At 37.2% G+C, this 22,770-nt stretch overlaps 2 long non-coding RNA genes across 2 annotated transcripts in view; one reads left to right on the top strand and one right to left on the bottom strand.

Annotated features, from left to right (window-relative positions):
• The window catches only part of LOC140636593 (uncharacterized), a 173,041-nt gene extending 157,135 nt beyond the window's left edge, over positions 1–15,906 (bottom strand). Inside the window, exons 1-3 of the long non-coding RNA XR_012033806.1 lie at positions 15,744–15,906; positions 12,315–12,388; positions 9,035–9,508 (exon numbers count right to left, since the gene is read on the bottom strand). This is a non-coding gene — a long non-coding RNA (uncharacterized lncRNA). The remainder of the gene's footprint in view (positions 1–9,034; positions 9,509–12,314; positions 12,389–15,743) is intronic.
• LOC140636595 (uncharacterized) lies at positions 5,467–21,099 on the top strand. Its single transcript, XR_012033809.1, has 3 exons — positions 5,467–5,688; positions 9,139–9,326; positions 20,885–21,099. It is a non-coding gene; the product is annotated as an uncharacterized lncRNA (long non-coding RNA).
• Positions 21,100–22,770: the final 1,671 nt, after the last annotated feature.

A 22,770-nucleotide genomic window follows, 5' to 3' on the forward strand; every position in this document is an offset into this window, starting at 1 on the left:
CATATAAAATATTTCCTTTTAGGACCCTTCTCTAAGCTGATCCTCTTCCAGAACATCCTTGACATCCTATGGATTCATCCTTGACTATCGTTCTCCCTCTGCTCTCAGGTATAGCCCTTCCGTCAGATTTTAAGCATTACCCAGTAGGAACCCTCCTCTATCTACTAAGAGAGCCCTTCCTCTGCACATCTCACAAGCCTTGCTCAAATTATCTTTTGTTCCTTTATTCCTTGTGCTTTTCAAATGTTTATTGGGCACCAGTTATGTGCCAAGCACTCTTCTAAGTGCTTGAATAAAAAACAAAAGCAAAAAACAAAACTCTGTCCATATAGAGCTACATTCTAGAGAGGTTCTGATACTCCCATGGTTGGATCAGTAATAATCATAGCTAACATATATGGAATGTGTGGCTATGTGCCAGACACTGTGCTAATCTTTTTATATCCAATTCAACAAATATTTATTAAGTGCTTAGAATATTCCAGAATATCCTAAGGGCTTCAGATACAAGACTGAACAAAATATATTCTACTGCTGGGAGAGAGACACTAAACAATGACCATAATAAATTAGCAAATTATAGAATCTGTTAGAAGGTGACCACTAAGGAAACAAACAAACAAACAGAGTAGAACAGGACAAGCAAGAAAAGGAGCCTTTGCAATTTTAGATATGGTGGTCAGGGTAATTCTCATTGAAAAGGTAACATTTAGGCAAAGACATCAAGGAAATGAGGAAGTTAACCCTGTTGATATCTCAAGGAAGAACATGTAAGGAAGAGGGAACAGCCCATAAAAATATTCTAAGAAGACAGCACACCTGGCATGTTCCAGAACAGCAAGGAGGTTGAAGTGTGTGCTGTAAAATATGCAAAATGTCAAAAGAGTAGAGGAGGTCACAGGAATAAGGGGGATCTTTCTGGCCAGTGTAAGGATTTCAACTTGGACTCTGAATGAAATAGGTAACCTTGGAAAGTTTTGAACAAAACTAGAATGTGCCTTAGGATTTTAAAAGATCATTCCAAGTGCAATGTTGGAAATTGAGCGTAAAGAGGAAGGGCAAGATGGATATCAGTAAGGAAACAATTAAAAAAAAAATCCAGGAAGAGATGATAGCATAGCACCACTCTACAGCAGGGGACGTTTTGCTGAATGAAGAAACAGCCTTAGCAAGCAGAAGTGACTTGTCCTCCAGTCACTGACCTCTTTAACTATGTCTTCTGCATCCCACTGAGACCCTTTAGAGGTCAAAAGGATCTAATGAAGTCAGTATGAATGGTGCCTTAAAAATGGCAGATCGTTTCATGATGTAAGGCTTCAAACTATTAAAGGGAAAACTGCTTTTATAGCTAAATTACAAGTCCTGCCCATTCTTGAAAGCCCATTATCAAGTTCTAAGACCTACTCTGGCTCTTACTTGAAATCCTGATGCATTATATTTGATACTACATGGTTTCTCTCATAACTGTGTAAGTTTTTGTGATTTCTCAATGGTATTGTGCATCCTTGAGGGCAGGCAACAGGATCACATATATATCCCAAATATTGCCTGGAATAAAATAGAGATATTGATATTTTAAAATATTGACTGATTTTCATCAGTATCCTATTTTGAAAGTGTTCTACAAATAATGCAAATGTACAATTTTTTAAATGCTCTTATGGAAGGAAAAGAAGATAAGTCTGTAATTTATATATAAACCCTCACAATCATAATATGTGATAGATAAGGAATTTATTATGAAAGCAAAATTACTTATATTTATATAGTACATTACCGATTACTTAGTCATTTCACACAAATTATTTAATTTGATCATTGCAGTGCCCATGATTTTATTCTCACATTGATATTTTTGAAAAGACCAAATTATCAAACAATGATTGATGAAAGATGCATAATGTATCAAGGGAAAAATCAATCCAAAGTTAAATTTAAATTCTGTGCACTGTACCTTTAGGATTTCTATTTTATAAGAGCTACTAAAAAGTGGTGAAAATGATTAATTAAGAGTACATTCTGGCGACTTGAAAAAAGTGTTAGTTCTATGGTAAATAATCCTACTTTCCTCAAATATGTTCCACACATAGATCCACACATACTCCTTCTCACAGGTGAATAAGCACATACTTAAAACTGACCTCTCTGTCCTCTTTCAGCACCTTGCCATTTGATGTGGGTTTTAAATGTCACCTACTCACATATCCTTTTTTCTCACCCTCACAAATACCATTAATCATGCTCATCTGTATGCAACATTGCACAGAGTCATATTAACTCCTATGCATGCCTATAACTCCCATCCCTCTCAGATAGAATTACCGCATCTAGGTTCTCAACCCTTCCTCAGATTTTCACCATTCATTCCTTCCATGGAATTCTAAATACCTTAATACAGCTTCCTCTTTATTATCTGTGCTAATGGCACACCAGGGTAAGTGAGAGTCACAGAAAACTTGTAACCTCAATTTAGCCTTTGATCTTCCCCTTCACCACCCTTTACATGAGTTGCTAATGAGCAGTGAAGTTGACAGATTGAAATGTCACCTCTTTCTGCCCTCTGATATAAGTGTTAATGAAAATGAATATGACAAGGGGTTGATAGGACATTAGGCAAAGAAAAGTAAGGGCCTGCCTGACCTACATGACAGTCAACTCTTCTTCATAATTGAGTTTGTTTTAGCTATTTCTTTTACAAATTATCCTGTAAGCTGGGATTGCATATTATACCCTTCTTATTTCTGATTTTGTGACCAAGTAAGTCATTGAGTACTTCCAAGTCACTGATTTTCTATCTATTCAGGTTGGTCAACTAAAATGTTTATGGCACTTTCATAACCCAAAACTATAGGACATAGCTTTCCATTTCAGCTTTGCTCTCTTTCAATTTCTCATTAAGAAACCCATAAAAAGGCAAAAAAAAAAAAAAAAAAAAAGGATTATATGCCATAACAGAAAATCATGACTCAAAACCAACTTCTTGCCAGGAAATGAGATTTTTCTACCAACTGCATCATCAATGGAGTGGACCTCAGAATCCCACATGGTAGCTTGTGAATATTTTGCTGCCATGACTGGAACATATCTACCAAGCTGAAAAGAAGCAAAGGGAAAGTTTGTACCCTTATAATTTTCTACTCCCTCAGAGACCCAGAGGCCATAACAATAGGAAACTTAGCAGCTATCCTTCAGGACAGGATGCTGTTGGAAACAACTGCCCCTCCCGGCACTATTTTTCTACTTCTCTTCAGAAACTGTAATTTCTGGAAGCCAATGCACTTAGAAATGAGAGGTAAGGAGAGATAGCAATGATACATCACTATATGAGAGATGGGCATTTGACCTGTTAGAGTCATAACAACAACAAACTATAGAAACCAGAAGAGCCTGACAATGGCAAATACTGAGAAGGAAAACGATAGTGTCTCTCTCAGGGAAAAATGCCACTAAGTCCAAAGGGCCACCGTAAAGAGATGCTTCCTAGAGAAGCTTTAACACCTAAAGCTGTCATCCAGGTGAAGAAGATCTGATATGTTTTACCAAAGCCCAAGTAGTCAGGGAACCAGGAGAAGTGTCATCCACTCACCCTGCCTTTAAAATTCTACCTAAAAGCCAGTTGTATCTTTAAATTACAGCTTTCTTTGAAAACTATATATTCTAATAAGTCTATCACTCATGGATGGGGACCTATTGTTTTGTCTATGCAAAGGTTCACACTCCGTAATGACAAATATGAGGATTAAAGAGACCTCTTATCATTCCAGTGTGGGTAAATAGAAAGAAAATAACATGGAATCCTGAAAATGCGGAACAGCAAGAGAGATGGAAAATCATCCTGAAAGTTTAGAGTAAAAGCATACTTTTCAAAATAATTAATGATGAAAGCTAAAGGGTTTTTTAAAGATTATTACTTATGAATTATCAATAAGGTATAAAATTTTATGATTTCTCTGAAACAAGAAACTCATGAAAAAAGAACATGTAGATAAAATGACAATCCAATAAATTATAAAGATAATGTGCTGAAATGAAAAGAGATCTGAGTGAGATAAAAAAAGATTAAAAGCAGTGCAAAATGCAAAATGAGAAAGATGATAGCAAGAGGAGCAGACAAAAGAGATCCAGTCCCCAAGGGATTGATATTCCTAAGGGAAACTTTAGGGTGGTTGAAAACAGCATAACAATGAAGATATAGTTAAGGAAAGAATCTATGAAGCTGCAAAAAAATTAGCTAAGCATGTCAATTGAAATGTTTCCTTTTGTTCCCTGAAAAATTACTGAGACTAGACATATTTATGTATATACATTACTTTACTTTATAAATGTATTATATATTTTAGTTATATTTATATATTTAAATATTATACATATATTCTATGTAAATAAATATATAAAATATTTCAAATATACAGAAAAACTAAAGTTTCATGTTTTCTTCATTTTCTATATTTAAAAGATGTGATGAAATGTTTATTTACATCTTTCAAATTCTACCTAAAAGCCAGTTGTATCCTTAAATAACAGCTTTCTTTGAAAATTATATATTTTAATAAGTCCATCACTCATGGATGGGGACTTGTTGTCTATGCAAAGGTTCACACTCCGTAATGGCAAAAACTAAATTGTTTGACAGATAGTGGGATTTGAGTTTCTGGGGCATTCTGGGTGGGAGAAGTAAAGAAATTAATGGTATGGAGAGAAGAATGATGTAAAGAGTGATGGAATTGAGGGTCCAGGGAAACAGGATGCCAAAGACAGTCATCTAGTGAATTTCTTACAAAACTTAATGGTCTTTCCTCTATCCTTTTTTTCATCCAATAGGGAAATATACATTGAGGAGCAACCATTTGAAGGCCACTGTTCTAAGAGTGAGCAGTAAATAAAACATACCCAAATCCCTGGCCCTGCAATGCCTGTATTTTTCATTTTTGATAAATTTGGCAAGTGATCATTCTCTCTTAACAATCATTATCATATACAATACTGGGACCTTACTACATCTCCTGATTTCACTGTAGACATTTACTCCTGACTGCTAACTCTTAAGGTGTTACCAGCCCTTTGCTTTTCTCTGATGATCTCCCTTGGAGAGTTCACTTTTACACAAAGCTTCAACACTGTCCCATTTATTAGGGCTTCCAGTTCCATCTCTCTAGCCCTAGACATGTACCCTGGCTAGACCCCCATTTCTATTTCCATGATAACTCCATCGCAATACCTTCTTCTCCCTTCAATAGCACATGTGCATGATTGAATTCCTCTTCTCATTCTCTTCAAATTCCTCATGCTTTCCAATAAAAATACCATTTTTCATGTCATTTAAACTAAAAACTTTAGATCAATTTTTAGTTTTTGATTTACTACATTCGATTTGTTCTTAAATCTGATTTATCAAAGGTGTCTAAAAGAGTGCAGTAATTCAATGCCTTATCTCCACATGACTGCAATAAATTGGTTCCATTTTCTAATTTCTTTCCAGCTTCTAGGGCACCATGTGTACCATGGCTCAGATTACTTCCCAATACCCTGCTTTCATGGTCAGGCCCCAATGCCCACATAAGCTGGGTCCAGGCCCTGACCTCAGGTACAAAGGAGTATCCTGGGCTAAGGACACTACCAAAGGCTGTGTGGGACAAGACGATGAAGACATCACACAAGAAGACAAATCTGGACATCAGAAGAAAGCAGGTGACTTATAATTTCCCAATTCTTCTTTTTTAATACATTTCTTATATTTTCTAGTCAAAGGCTAACCAAACTCCACACCTAATTGGTAGGATATGAAAATTTATATGTTCCACAGGAATGAAGAAAATGTGTTTAGTGGAAACACTAATAATATGTTCTTTTAAGGTTCTGTTTGAGTCTTGGCTCTTATGAAACAGAAACGTAGAATTTTCTACCTCTGAACCTTGAAGAGGATGTCAGAAAATTCACCTACAGAAAAAATCCATCACAAGAAAGCCCAACAATAAGGACTGATGGCTGCTGGACAGGAGCAGCCCACAAGGCCAACAGGGCTCTGAAATGAGGCGGCATCTTGAAGGAGCAATTACTAAAGGAATGGATGTTCCTGTCACTGCAAGAAAGAAGGAAAATGCTTATGTTTTTCCTCTAAACTAATATTTTCTTTCCAAGATCACGAAGTTGTGACTACTTAGCATAGTTGGTTTTATCACATTTTATATTTTTTTAAAAAATCAGGAGGATAATATGTATTTCAGAAAGTCAAAGTCAACATAAAGAACTTGGAATTCTCTAATTTGTTCACAAAATTTGTGGCACGTAAGTCTTTAAGCTCTTTTTAAAAACCCAAAGGCATTTCTGGATATACAATATCTAATTTGTGGTGGCCTTTCTTTATCCAGTGAGGTAATTGATATTTTTAAAAGAAATACTGAAATTCCCTGTGTTTTAAGCTGCTTTAGGCTTGCTCCACCTAACAGACTTCCTTTTCCTAATACTGACCAACTCAGAATTATTGTCTATAAAAATGTATAGCCCTCCCCAGGTAACTATGGTCAGTTTTATTTTTTATTATGGTAATATGCACATAGCTTAAGATGTACCATTTTAACCATTTTTTAATGCAAAGTTCAGGGACGCTAAGAGATTTATATTGTTTTGCAACTATCATCTCTGGAGCTTTTTCATTTCTTCCAACTGAAACTGTCTCTATTAAACTCTAACTTCCCATTCCTCCTCCCCTCAACCCCAGCAACCACAATTCTGCTTCCTATCCCTGAATTTGACTATCCCAAGTACCTCATATAAATGGTATATCCTACAATATTTGTCCTTTTGAGATTGGCTCATTCACTTAAGCATAATGTCTTCAAGGTTCATCCATATTGTAGTGTATATCAAAATGTATTATTTAGCCTTCCTTTTTATGGATATATCACATTTTGTTTATCCATTCATACACTTGGGTTGTTTCCACCTTTTGGCTATTAGGAATAATACTGCTCTGAACATGGATGTATAAATATATATTCATTTTCCTGCTTTGGCTTCTTTTGGGTATATATTCAGAAGTGAAATTGCTGGATCATATCATAATGTATGCTTATTCTTTGAGTACTCACCATACAGCTTTCCACAGCAGCTGTACCACTTTATATTTCCATCAACTATCCAAGCCTTCCAATTTCTCTACATCTATGCCAATAGTTGTCACTTTATGGTTTGTTTTTAATAGCCATCCTAATTGGTATGAATTGGTTAGGCTTATATTTGTCTGGAACAAGAGGAGGAATGTTGTGCCGGAGCTAGATTAAGGGGTGGATCTTTAAGGGAAGAAACATTGCTGGAATAAATTGAAAAAGTGCTACCACATAAGCTAATTTCTTCATGCCCCTACTCACATAAAACAGACCAATTGTAAATTGACTGGCATCTTGAGTTAAAGGAGGGGAAGTGGCACCAAATTTTCTCTGCTGAAGTTGGGCTGCAATTAAAGCTACCAAGGCCAAGACTCTCAATACTCAGTCTGACATTGGTTGAAGTCAATAGCTGCAGTTAACTGAAATTCTGAAACCAAATAATACATAAAGCTGTTTATTGACAATTTATTGTGAGTAATTTCTTGTATAAACTAAATGTTAAAACACACACTGAACACACACACACTGAACAAAGACTACAGAAATATGGGAATTTTTTATGCACATGGAAGCCAGAAAAAATAAGTTTTAGACGTGAATGGGATTTGAAAATGACTTTATAACTAAAATCACAGAATACATTATGTCAGAGTCAAGAAAGAGATGGCACACTTAAACTAGTGGAATTTAATAGATGGAATTTAATAGATTTTATCTATCAAGTTGTGAGCAGGGTTGAGGGAAGCCAACAAGAAAATGTGCCATTCAGTGAGCCCTTACCACTCCTGGACCTACAATAGCAATGGAAGAGAGTAGCTTCCAGGGAAAGATGAAGCCAATCTGCAGCAACCCAGCAGGGAAGGACCTAGGAGAATTTTTACTCCAATCTTTTCTCCTGGTCACCCATCACCAGCTGATACGTAACAGTTGTCTGAATCCACTGGAAGCCAGAGGACAAAGGATTAAGTTGGCCTAAAATAACTGGATGGCCTTCCCAGTGTGCACTGTTTTGACACCTTTGATGGAGTGAGGTGAACATTTCTTATAAATGTTTGTGATCAGTAATTCCATTTTGATTGGCAGGCTATCAAGATTTTTAAATTATTAACCTAATCTTAGACATTATAGTTTCCATCTCTAGGCATTTGATTAGGTCTTTTTTATATCTTGTATGTTCTACTTAACATTTTATATTTTTTAAGTTTTTATTTATTTATTTATTTATTTATTTATTTATTTATCTCTAGGCATTTGATTAGGTCTTTTTTATATCTTGTATGTTCTACTTAACATTTTATATTTTTTAAGTTTTTATTTATTTATTTATTTATTTATTTATTTATTTATTTATTTATTTGAGAGAGGCTACATGAGCAGAAGGAAGGGCAGAGTGAGAGGGGAAAGCAGGTTCCCCACCGAGCAGGGAACCTAATGCAGGGCTCCATCCCAGGACCCCAAGATCATGACCTGAGTGAAGTCAGACTCAGCCAATTGAGCCACCCAGGCACCCTTCTACTTAACATTTTAAACACATGGAATATAAACTTAACTGTTCAATGTGTTTGTGAGCTAATTCTAACATCTGTGTCAAGTCTGGTTTGGTTTCAAATTGATTATTCTCCTCAATCTGTGTCATATATTAAAAAGTATACCACTCCCCTTTGCATGCTGATAATTTTTAATTGGATGCCAGCAATTGTGAATTTTAACTTGTTGGGGGCTGGACATTCTTGTACTCCTATATATATTCCTGAGATTTGTTCTAAGATGTGATTTATTTGCTTGGAAACAGTTCAACCTGTTTAGATCTTTGCTTTTCAGCTTTTTTAGGGGTGACCAGAACAGCCTTTAATATAGCTCTAATTCCCACTCCCCCTCACCCCTCCATCCCCCCACTCAGTGAAGAAAAACTGTCCTGAGAACTTTACCCAATATCCTCTGATTTATGAAGTTTTCTTTTCTGGCTGGTGGGAAAAGGAATTATTCGTGGCCCGGTATAATCGTCAAGGGTTATTGTCTTGATTCCTTCCAGGTGTTTCTTTCCTTAGCCTTGAGTGGTTTCCTCATAGGTGTGTCAGCTGATCAGTACTCAGAGGAAGGTAGACAGGACCATTCACAGCTCTAAGTCACCTTGGCCTCCATCTCCTCGACTCAAGATACTACCAGGTTCTACCTGGGTTCCCCTGGCCCATACGATGGCCCAGAAACTCTCTCCTGCAGGTAAGCAGGGGCAATCATGCCCTGGTTGTTTCCTGTCTCCTTGTGATTACTGTTCATTATCTGATGTCCAATGTCTTCAAAATGATTGTTTTATATTTTGCTCATTTTTTTAGTTGTTTCAGGTGTGAGAGTCAATCCGGTCCCTGTTACTACATCTTGGTCAGGGGTAGAAGTCCTTGCCACTGTTAAATATTACATAAAAGCAGTTTTATTTTTTATTTAAAGTTTTGTTAAAAAATAATTATTAACATTCTTTCAGGTTTCATATCTTTAAAATATAATACAATTAATTTTCCCATTTGTATTTAAAAATACAGAACATAAGTCCTAGTAACTATTATTTATTTAATTTCATTTTTATATAAATGTGAAACATTAACTTGGTAAGTACAAGAAAATTATGCTTATCTCAATATTGTAAGATATTCCATTCAAATAGTATTTCTAAGCCCAGTGAAGATAATAAAGGGGGTTGTATCAAAATTTTGAAACAGGTGTCTCTGGGCCCTTGTGCCTTGACCACAGCCTTCACCATAGCAATGCCACTTCCATTTATCTTGAAGGTCAGATGTCATCTGGTTTTGGATGCCTGCTTCCACCACAGTAAAAATTAAAGCTCTCATAGTCTCTTTCAAGGTTGTTAGAGTTGCTTGCTACAACTGTAAGCAAAGAGCAGCTTCAAAAGAATGCCAACTAATAATATGGATTCACCAGCAATTGAAAGATTCCATGTATTTTCTCTTCTCTAAGATTCCAGCATGCTCTTGGACTTAGAAATGTCATATGTGTTTTGCCCCTGGTAAATGCCAGATGTGTTTAATGATAATATGATATTGAAGAGTAAGAGATCTTTGTACAAACCCTGGTTCTTACTGATACTAAAGTACCTGTTCTCTTCAATAAACACAGCACGTGCTAAATGGATATCAGCACTGTGTCTATAACCAAAATTCTTTAGTTGTGTCTGTTGTGATCTTAAGGACTTCACTTCTTACTTGAAAGTTCAGAGGTAATCAGGGCATTACTAGGAAAATCCATTTATTAGCCAATGAATAGCATTAGAATGAAACTATTGGTGACAATTAAAAATAGGATATTACAAATATATTTTTTAATTCTTATTTCTAAATTTCTACTTTTTATGTTGGTTGAATCATAGACATTGAGGGGTGCCTGGGCGGCTCAGTGGTTGAGTGTCTGCTTTTGGCTCAATCATGATCCTAGGTTCCTGGGATCAATCGAGTCCTGTATTGGGCTTCCCACGGGGAGCCTGCTTCTTCCTCTGCCTATGTCTCTGCCTCTCTCTCTGTGTCTCTCATGAATAATTAAAAAGTCTTTTTTTAAAAAATCATAGACAATATTCAGCTCTGCAATAAACACTGGCTAATGGATGGCTGGATCTCTTCCTCAGTAACTACTGAAAGAATGAGCAACAAAACTCAAGTTGTTCAACTCTTTAAAATAGGATCTGCTTAATATCCTTATCTCCTTATACTCTAGACTTAATTTTGTATATATAATAAAATCTGTATTTTACCTTTGGGTAGAGTGGGTTACTTACTCACAAAATAAGAAAACAAGAAGGCAAAATGAAAATAATGTGTTTGGAAATTCAAATATGTGGTGTTCGCTAGATGCTTTTAAATAAAGCATATGGAGAAATAAATTATTTTTCTGAAAAAAAAAAAAGACATGGGACTCTATGAGCCAGGGTATCTCATCTGATATATTTCTGCCAGAGGTTCCTCCTCTCTGGAGCAGACCAAGTGCTCTGAACACATGACATGTGTTCTGCCTCTTGCCTCACATTCCTCGTCTCTCTCTCTACTCCCAGAGCCTCCCTAAGGACTTCTCAGTCTCAGGAGATCTGAGCTGACACATCCCTCCTCCCTCCTGAATGGGCTCTTGCCCTTGCTTGTCTTCTTCGTATCCTCCCTTTTCCTCTCTTCAATACTACAGTCAAATACAGGATTTTCAAAATCCTCTCCCAACACTTCACCCACTAACCTCTCCACAAGTGCATTACCCACTACTGGATTCAATTACTACCCATGAGCAGCTTCTCCAGAAGGTTTCACTTTTGATATATGCAGATATATCTGCATGATATATGCAGATTTTCCCTATAGAAAGGAGCTCACCCGATTTCCACCACCACAGTTGAAATAAATTCAGAAGCGTGCAACTGAGACCAGAACTCCAGTGTTGGGGAAGCACTGCTTTTTGCAACTCAGTTCATCAAACCAGGTCTCTTGAGGACAGAAGTCAGTGCTCAGTGATATCTGCTGCACTATGCTTTTTGTCAAATAACATGGAGAACATTTTTTTTTTAATTCTACCTAAACCCTTTGGCTTCATATTACCTCGCATTTCCAGGCTCTAGGTGACTTTATTCAACAGATTATAAGTTAGCTTCTGTAGAGTATTATACCTCCATTTTTTATTCAGTAGTACCTATTCTTTTTTTTTTTATTTGTCTTTTTGCCATCATCAGAATTAACATTCTTCTTTAATCTGGTCAATATAGCAATTCCAATTTTAAAGTGATCCTATTTATTATGTTAGCTGTTAATGAATGTCTCATTAAACTTTTGTTAATGAATGTCTCATTAAACTTTTCATGAAAGCTGTAAGAGCCTCTCATGTGTCCTGGTTCCCAAGGACACCTAGGCACAGCACACACCTCACTCCAGCCTGATTCGCCTCCCAGTTTACAAATGGTTCATAAGTGGAGCTGAGATTGTTTCAAGTTAGCCTGACCTCAGAGTTTCCATGCCCACATATTACCTCTTCGTGAACACACTGCCTTGCCCTTTTTGTATTTTCAATCAAGGTCTGCTAACTGAACTGAAAGGAGATACAAAAGTTTCTATCATAAAATAAAATGCAGAATTAGACAATATGCAGAAATTTATCAAAGTGTTAGGTAGAAATGTGTAACCTGTGTAACATGCTTATCTTTTAGGATACTAGAAAATAATGCCTTACCACTTAAGGAAGGGAAGCGGGTAATCTTGAGAATATAATTTCTGTTATGATGATGTATAAATCCAAGACACTTTCTGGAAATATATGAAAAGGAATCGTAATGAATATTGAGCTTTTTACTATGTGCTTTTTCTGAAACTATGACTCATCAATAACGCATTATTCAGTGAATATAAATTTTTATATCCTCTTAGCACATATGAAGGGTTTTCAAATGTACCCAACTCTGCTCAGATGGTTTATATGCAGTTTTTTATATACACCCAGCTCTGTCTAAATGATTTCTAGATGATAAATGTGATCTCAAAAAGCCATTAGTAAAAATAACTTGTTGACATTGTGATTGATATTAACAGTCTCTACCATAAATAATTAAATGATATTATTAAAGTTAAACCATAGAACTGATTATTATGGGTTATACTGGTAAAAGTCCCCATGCTGTCTAGAGTAGAATAGGTAACCTGTACCTTCAGCACAGCACCACCAGACCTGGGTGGCTGGGGACCATGGGGACACTCCTCTGATTTCTGCAGTTGACATTTGACCCTGATTCTGGTCCATCCCCTTAGCTCTCCACTCCCACGGTGATTCTTCTCCATCACCAGCCACTGGTATTACCATGATGCCCTTCCTAAGTATACCGTGTATTGCAGTCAACATGCACGTTTCTAATACAAATAGGTTTTAAGAAACACTTGTTAACATAGTTAATTCAGATTATCTAGAACAGTGATGGTGGGGCCACTCTATTCCCAATTCATACTGTTTCAGCTCAGCACACAGAGGAACCGCATTCCACAGCCCTGTAGAACCTCCTGTAGAACCTCGGCAGGAGCCCTCCTTCCATTCCTGTCTCCTACTCTCCTCCTGCAGGTGTCTCTGCTCCTCCTTCCTCACTTGCCTCATGATTTCCCAAAGTAATCACTATTCATTGTGTCCCAGACCTGAATTATATCATCGAGGAGAAATTTCCAACCAAAACATTTATTTGCCATCATATAAAATAGTGTGACCATTTGTTGAATGCCATCGGGTTTCTACTCTTTTTTTTTTTTTTTTTTTTTTTAAGATTGATTTATTTTATGAGAGAGAGAAAGCACATTGAGGGGAGGGGTAGAGAAAGCAGACTCCGTGCTCTTGCTGAGCTCCACTCAGAGCCCCATTTGGAGCCCAACATGGGGCTCAATCTCAGGACCCTGAGCTGAAACCAAGAGTGAGAAATGCAACCAGCTATGCCACGAGGTACCCCAGGTTTCTACTCCTTACTCAAGGATGCCTCCTAACAGCGTAATAGGTGAATGGATCAGGATGACCTTTGAGAGTGCATTCAGACACACCTAGCTCTTCATAAGAAAGAATTAGGTAGGGCCTCTTTGCTTGACTGAAAAATAATTATGGATTTTTTTTAAATTCCAAATTTTAGAAGACTCATTGGAAAGATGACTATTTCACAAATTCTTTTTGTTGGATATTCTTTTGTTATAAAAACAAGTATCCAGGATATTTCAAATCTCCTTTTTAATGATATATTATTAACTTTCTCCCCCCACATCAGAGTGAGGTAAGAATCTACTCTTCTTGGAAACTAATTAAAATGTAAAAAGGATGATATTGTCATAGTAATAAAAATCCTGTTGATGAGCACTTAGACATTCCCCCATATTTATGGCATCCAGGTCCAATTTAGATGTAATTGTGCAATGTGACCTGAGACAAGATTGAACTAGAGCCGGATATTCATGAACAGATTAAAGTCTCAAAGTTTATTCCTAAGACTTTTTGTTCAAAAACTACAAGCATCCCACCTGTTGTGCAGAGCTGACACACTTCTGCTCTGGTAGGCAACCTTCTCTGTATCTGTGAAATTTCATAAATGCGAAGTTTGAAGTCTAGGAGATTTCTTAATAAAACGAAAGTATTTTATATTGCCTACTGCCACCATCAAATCTGAGCTCATCAGAGAAATCCAATCATCAGTATTCTGTGGACTAACCTGATTTTTAAAATTCCAAAAGTGAATAGAGACAGAGTTTCAGACTAAATGTTCATTCACATTTGGCCTTTTTTGAAAAGTATTACCAAGAACACCACCACTTTGTTTTTGAATTTACTCCCAAACAGAGCTGAAAATCAAGGTAGAGTCACAGAAATAACTGAAGTGTTATCAGCCATCTTTCGTTTCACAGGTGTGTAAACTGAGGCTCAGGGAAACAAGGCTCTGGTGCCAGGAAGTGGGTGGTGGGACTCAGTATATAGCCATTAGGAATCTTTGTAAGAGATCCAAAAATGGTTTAGAGGGCATTGGTTAGTTCATGTTGCTGAAAAGTTTAGAGGAAGAAAGGGCTTTAGGCATGGGTTGATGGGGGATTTTACTCCATTTCTCTGAGATTCTGATAACTCCTGCCTCCTATTGAGGTGACTTCATCCTCAGCCTGGCTGTACAAGATGGCCACCAGTCTGCATACCACCTCATGCTATCTCCTCCATGTCCAGGAAGAAAGAACAGGATGCCTTCCGTGAACTATTTGACAAATGCCTTCAGTTTTGCCCTAATTGGACCATCTTGAATCAGTCTTTTGGCCAGATAGATATCAGGGGCTGATTGGATTTCTGCCCGATGATCCAACCAATTATGTTACAGTACAGCTTGGATTTTCTTGATAGGCATTAAGTCATCAGAGCTTGCCCTGGAGGTGGGGGTGGGGCCAATCTCACAAAAACCATACAGCTGCCACAGCAGAGAGAAGTGACTGCAGGTTGTCAAGACAACCGTCATATCTACTGAGGGGAGGAAAAGAGATAGAGAACTACTTTTTGACACCATTGTCCAAATAAGAGAGAAAAGTGGCTTGGCCTGGGATGGTGGCCATGCAAGTGAAAAGAAGTGGATAGATTCTGAAGGTAGAGTCAAGAGGACTTACAGCTAGATTGGAATGGGGAGCGGAGTCTTGTGTTAAATGTTTAAGTATGAAAAACAGGCCAGAATGCAGTGGGTGTCTCCCACTTCTTGCTCCTAATTTGTCTCCAGGCAGAATAAAGATTAGGACAGCTACAGTGGCGGGCTCAGCTCCCAGCCAATTTACACCGGAGAATAGGCCTCTCTGCTTTTTCAATGCAAGTCCCTTCTAGGCAGCAATATCAACATGCAAGTCAGATATGAAAATACTTAATGACTGGCATTTGTTGACATTTTAAACCAAGAGAGAAATCAAATGTAAGTCTCATACCCAGAAGTTGATCATGCAGCCTCAACTTGACCCTCTTACATCTCAAGTCAGATTATTTTCCTCATGATCACGGCTTCTAGCTGAGGCACAAGCCCTTCCTATTTCCTCTCGAGATCCTTCTCACTGTATTATCATCTTAGGCTGGGGCCTGAATGAATTCATTACAGTTCCATGTGCCAGGCTCTGTGCTAAGACTTACATATATTGGTTCATTAATTTGAAGGTAAATATCATCCCCATTCCCAAAATGAAGAAATCCAGGTTGTGTGGGCTGGAGATTTGGAGTGAAGGAGACTACAATTTCTGAAAGGCTACCATGTGCCACTTCACATCTTCTGTGTTAACATAATGGTCATAACAATGCTAAGATGATCCTATGAAGAAGAAAAATGAGACTCTGAGAGATTCAGTATTATGGACATGGTCACACACTAAATTAGGAGGAGCATCGGGATTTTAGTCCTGATTTTTGTTTTTTTGGATCCCCAGGCTTTCCACCAATACCATAATGTCTTTCCAGGCAGGGATACCCACCACCCACTTGGGTGGGGATATGCTGAGCTGAGCTTCGAGAGATAGAGAGAGAGGAAGAAGGTGCCTCTTGGAAGCCATAAGCACAGTTCTCTCCTGACTTTAAAGAAAGGTCCCAAGACTTTCTTGGGAGATTTTCTCACACCAACAAATACACTTTCATCTTCTATCACCCCCACCATTCTGTTCTGTTCATCCTGACTCAGTATCTGCTTGAAAAAGGACACTTTTTTTTTTAAAGATTTATGTATTTATTTATTTGAGAGAGAGAGCATGGGGCAGGGGTGGGCAGAGGGAGAGGGAAAGAGAGAATTTCAATCCAACTCCGTGCTGAGTGCAGAGCCCATGCAGGCTTGATCGCACGACCCTGAGATCACAACCTGAGCAGAAACCAAGAGACCCTCAACGGACTCCACTACCCAGGCGCCCCTGAATGAGGACACTCTTGATGACCATAGTCCATGCCTACATGTGGTCATATACATAGTAGTGGGGGGGGAGCGTAATAGTGGTAATAATACATGTTGTAGCTTTTCCATACACATTCTTTTTCTCACTGGATCTTGCAGCAAATCTGAGAAATAAACAGAGTGGATCTTTTTATTCCTTCTCTGCTTATGAAGAAACTAAATCTCAGAAGGTAAAGGGACTGATCCAATACTGTTTGGTGCCAAAAGGGATACATATTTTCTAAATGTATGTAAATGTATGCTACTGGGTGAGACATAAATGCAAACAAAGAAATTGGGTTATTTTAATTTTTTCCATCCTCTAACAACAGCATAATGAGTTAGGTAGTTGTTTCATGAGCAATGTTGTAGAGAAGGATGAGCATATAAGAGGCGTTATAATTACCATAAAAATCCTCTAAAGATCCCCAGCTTTCCCATCTGCAGACAACACTGGAAAAGGAAGCACTTTGATGTGGATGCTCTGAATGCTAATGTAGTTATTGTTTTCCCCATGTACATCTCTGGACCCACCGCCCTGTGTGGAGGTGCTGGGGAGGCTGTGAGAGCCACACACTCCCGCTGTCTTTCAAGGGTAGCTTTAAGGTCACGTTATTCTCCACCAGGCTGGCACGGCTTCTCTTCTCACCCTGCAGGGCCCCACACTGTCATCTGTCAAGAGCTTCCTCCAAATTTCAATGCAGATGAAATTCACCCAGACCATGTGTGACAGCAATTTGAAAATAGCAATATGCACACAACAAATTTGAGTTCATTCGGGGAAAAGGCACTTACTGAGCGCCTACCATCTTCTCTACGATATGCTGGAAGATGACTGATTTAAGGCCACAGATAATGAAGCACTTAAAATAAAATTTAATCTCCCCCAAAGATAATGTGTATGTGCGTGTGTGTGTGTATATATATATATATAGCAAAAAAATGGCAAGTGGAAAATATCAGTGTGTTTCCCTTATTTACACTTCTTGAAAATAATATCTTCCAAAGCAGGAGCCATATCTGCCATATTATCTTTATCTTTTCTTGGCACCTACTGCAGTAAAACCAAATAAATGCTATTCACTGATTGAAAACAAGTTAGTCTGTTTAAATGAAAGCAGAATTGATTTGGATTAGTGCCTATGCCTGCTTCATGTCCTGCCTCCCCACCTCCAAAAAAAATGCAATGACCAAAAAAATGGTATCATGTAGGAAAACTGAAAAAAAAATTAAAAATACCTCTTTATCACCATATTTGGCCATTTATTTGCATAAATCACAATTAGTATGTGGTGATAGGTCATCTTATTCCAAATGTGCTCACAGTGTAACGTTTGCTGAAAAGGTAAACTAAAAGCAATGTGCTTTTATATGTAAAAAATTTCTTTTCAAATCTATTGTGCTTCAGAAATTACTTAGTGGGAATTTTACTTGATGTTTTTGAAAAGAAATTATCAACAAATTCTAAATGATTACTGCTTCATTGAAATAATTGAGGGTTTTTTTTCCCTTGACTGCATGGGAAGGAGACCTCTTGTCCTGCATGGTAGATGAAATCTCTTCACATTATGACTGGCATTTATGCCTAACAGCCCAGTTCTTTAAAACATCCTTGTCTAATAAAAGGGACCTTGGCCACATGTTTTTAATTTGCTTTATAACATTTAAAAATCTTAACAGTGGACAAATCCAGAATATAGAACATTCTGTAAGGCTCTTCAAAAAAGTCAGTGATATAAAAAATGAACAAAAGAAGTCAGTGGACTGTTCTAGATTAAAAGAGGTAAAAGTAACACAGACAAATGCAATGCATGAAGCTTCATTAGATACAAGACTGAAAAAAAAAGATACAAGACTGAAAAAAAAAAGGCTATATAATAAGACATTTGGGGGACAATTGGGAAAATAAAAGTGCATTTTCCACAATAGGGAATTATTATTAACATTCTTAATTCATTATTAATGAAGGAAACATGAATGTTAATTATATTAGTCTTTCAACTTTTTAAATAGAATTTTTAAACTTCAAAATAAAAAAATGACAGAAACCCCAGGAGGGAGTAAGTATAAAAGAGGAGGTGTTCCATCCCCTGTGTCTGAATCTCCACCATGAGCACCTGAACAGAGCTTACCCAGGTGTTAAAAGTCCATATACTGCAAACAGAAATGTTGATGTCAAGTTACATGTCATTAGTGACAACATCACAAGGCAAAAAAAAATGTTCCTGAATATTCCACAGGGCAAAAATGTTCATTCATTCATTTATTCCCTTAACAGACATGTACTAAATATCCCCATGTCGGATGCAATAATGAATAAGGAACCAATGTCTACCTGCAGGTTGCTCAGAAAGATCTATATGTTGAGTGACCACAGAAGTTATTCACAGTGAATTCTACAAATTCTATAAATTTTTAAAAGACTTTGTTATATTGACTATCTGAATGCTTTAAAAATGAAATAAACAGAATAGTTATTTGAAATACAAACTCATGTGTTTCTATCATTTGCTTAGTACCTCTGTTTTAATGTCACTAGTATTTCCTTGAAGGATGTATTTTTTAATATCTTATATTTTTAAATTATTCGTCAATTGTAATCTTCAGAATTTTACTTTGCTTGCTAATACATTTGAAATTGCTGATGCCTGAAATTGACAGCTGTCTATACTCTCCTCTGATAAAATGCTGTCCATAAGGTGCTGAGGTATCTGGTGAACTCACAGCTAGTCATAGAGAATATTCCCAACTCCAAGTTTCCTACTTAAATATGCAAATAATTTGCCGCAAATACTGTCAGTTACCGATTTTGCTTCTATTCAGAGTACATCTCATTGATAATTTTTGCAAGAAAAAAACTTGCTAAAAAGACTCCTTATTATTCTTTTGAATATTTTGCCAAATATATAAACATTGCAAAACCTAAGCTTTCTTAGTATCCTAGATATCTTAGTATCTAATATCTTAGTATCAGTTCCAGGTAATGATATAAATTTATCTTAAGTAGGAGCTGCATTAGTATTGTCTTTCCATAGGTCAAGATATTCAAAAGCTCAACTATAAATTTCAAAATTTATATACCTCTACATACTATTTGAGTTCTCTATAGTTTCTTCAGCTCCTCTGTGGTTTTGTAAAATTGAACTTCAATGTCTTCCATGTTATAGGATTTTTTTAATCTTTTTATTATTTGTTTATTTATTTATCTATTGAAAGAGAGAGCATGTGTGAGTGGTAGGGGGGAGGGGCAGAGAGAGAGAGAGAAAACTCCAAGCAGGTGCCATGCTCAGTGCACAGCCCAACCCTGGGCTCAATCCCACCACCCTGAGATCACAACCTGAGCCAAAATCAAGAGTCAGATTGAACCACCCAGGAACTCCATAGGATTTTTTATTTTTATTTTTATTTTTATTTTTATTTATTTTATTTTTTCATAGGACTTTTTAAGTGAACTTCTTTCTTAGAAGAATTTTAGATTTATAGAAAATTATAAAAGTCGTATAGGGCAGCCCAGGTGGCTCAGCGATTTAGCGCCACCTTCAGGCCACGGCGTGATCCTGGAGACCTGGGATCGAGTCCCACCTCAGGCTCCCTGCATGGAGCCTGCTTCTCCCTTTGTGTCTCTGCCTCTGCCTCTCTCTCTCTCTCGCTCTCTCGCTCTCTCTGTGTGTGTGTATGTGTGTGTCTCGTGGATAAATAAATAAAATCTTTTTTAAAAAGTCGTATAATGTAGACAGTTTCTGTATACCTTTCACTCAGTTTCTTCTATGGTTAACATCTTGCATAACCCTAGTATATTTGCCACAACTAAGAAATTGACATTGGTCCATTTGGGCTGCTGTAATATATGACCATAGGCTGGATACCTTAACACCAAATATATAGATTTTGGGGAAACATAAACATTTAGTCTGTAACAATATAAAGTAAACTCCATCCTTTATTCAGATTTTATTAGCTTTCCCCAATGTCCTTTTTTTTTTTTTTTTTTTTTTTTTTTTGTCTAGGATCTCGTCTAGATTATCCCATTACATTTAGTTGTCATGTCTCCTTAGTTGCTGCTGGTCTACGAGTTTCTCAGTATATCTTTGGTTTTGATGACCTTGACCATTTTGAGTAGTGGTAAGATATTTTATAAAATGTTCCTTAACTTTGGTTCACCTGATATTTTTCTTATTACACTGGGGCTATAGGTTTCCAGGGAGAATATCAAAGACAATGCCTTTGTCATCACATATATCAGAGGGTGTGTGATAACAACATGATTTATCACCATTGATGTTAATACTGATCACTTGCTTAAGATAGTGTCTGCCAGATTTTTCTATTATAAAGTTACTATTTTTTTTTCTCTCCATAGTCTATTCTTTGGATTGAGTCACTAAGTCCAGTCTACACTCAAGAAGGATGGAATTGGAGGCACCTGGCTGGCTCAGTCAGTAAAGCAAACAACTCTTGGTCTCAAGGTTGTGAGTTCAAGCCCCATGTTGGGCATGTGGATTACTTAAAAAAAAAAGGATGGAATGAAGTTCCAATTCCTAAGAAGGAACCTGGTATTTACATCCATTATTTGAAATTCCTCTGTAAGAAAGATTTTGTCTCTTTTTCTCTATTTGTTTATTCTCCAAAAAAAAAAAAAAAAAAATCTGTGTGGTCTGTGTGTGTGTGTGTGTGTGTGTGTGTGTGTGTATGAAATCAGCTGTAAATCTATATCATCAAACTATTTGCTAGTACCCAAAAAGTTAGCTTTGGAAGCACTTATTGAGCTGCAATTGTTCAAAAGAAAGCCTGCATCCAGTTCCCCAAAAAAAGTATATATATATATATATATATATATATATATATATATATATATATACACACACACACACACAGCCAGTACATAATACCTCTAAGAACCATGACTATGAAAGCAAAAAGATGGGATCAAAGCAAAGTTTTGAGTTGTTGTTTAAAAATAAGAAGTGGGGGCAGCCCGGGTGGCTCAGCAGTTCAGCGCCGCCTTCAGCCCAGAGCGTGATCCTGGAGACCTAGGATCAAGTCCCATGTCAGGCTCCCTGCATGGGGCCTGCTTCTCCCTCTACCTGCGCCTCTGCCTCTCTCTCTCTCCTCTCTGTGTATTCTCATGAATAAATAAATAAAATCTTTAAAAAAATAAAAATAATAAATAATAAGTAAAAATAAGAAGTGGGAAATAAGTACATTTAAATTCTGATCAGAAGGAGTAAATAGAGAGGGAGTATTTGTACAGGAAAGCCAAAAAAATTAAAAAATAATTTAAAAAGAAAATAGAAAAAAAAACTTGATGTAATCCAGTGCCCATGCCCCTATGAAGATAGAAGGGCATGTATCCCAGGATATGTGGAAAGATGAGGCATAGGGAACGGAAAAGAAGAAATTCCATTGTGATAGTAAAAATATTCAGGTCAGCAGCAAGTGATTTTATTAATTGAAGCAGGAAGTTGAATTGATCAGGAATTACTTCTTGATCTTTTTTTATTTTCTCTGTAAAACACTTTTAAAAGTTACCAGGGAGAATAGAAGAGCCAGCCGAGGATGCAAAAAAGACCAGTGGGCAGTAGGAGAGCCCCAGTAATGAGGAAAGCCAGTGTTTCTATGTAATGGAGATAATCAGTGTATACTGCTTATCTCAGGAAGCCCTCAACCTGTAAACATGGGGGAGGCAGAGAGTTGGATTGATCTAAGCATGGGGTTCTTGCAGGTAGGTCCTATATGATTGGTTAAAGGTTGAGCAGCTATAACCAAAAAAAACCAACGCAGAGTGGCTTAAAATAGTTTATGTCTCTCTCACTTGATAGTCACAAAATGAAAAGTCCAAGTTGACCAGAAGGCTTGGATTCATGAATTTATTCAGGGAACTAAATTCCTACCATTCCATCCCCACACACATGTGTAGTCAAAGTTGGTTAGCGGGTTCACCCATGTTCTCCCTCATGGGGAAGAGAGAAGAGGAAGTCTAGAGCCAGGTACTTTCTATTTATTTATTTATTTATCTATCTATTTATTTATTTATTTATTTTTAAAAGACTTTATTTATTTATAGAGACAGAGACAGAGGGAGAAGCAGGCTCCATGCAGGGAGCCCAACGCGGGACTCAATCCTGGGTCTCCAGGATCATGCCCTGGGCTGCAGGTGGGCTAAACCACTGCACCACCAGGGCTGACCGGTATTTTCTTTTTAAAAGCAAGGTAAAGGGATCCCTGGGTGGCGCAGCGGTTTAGCGC

Source organism: Canis lupus, chromosome 7, assembly GCF_048164855.1.
Source record: "Canis lupus baileyi chromosome 7, mCanLup2.hap1, whole genome shotgun sequence".
NCBI classification, from domain to species: domain Eukaryota; kingdom Metazoa; phylum Chordata; class Mammalia; order Carnivora; family Canidae; genus Canis; species Canis lupus.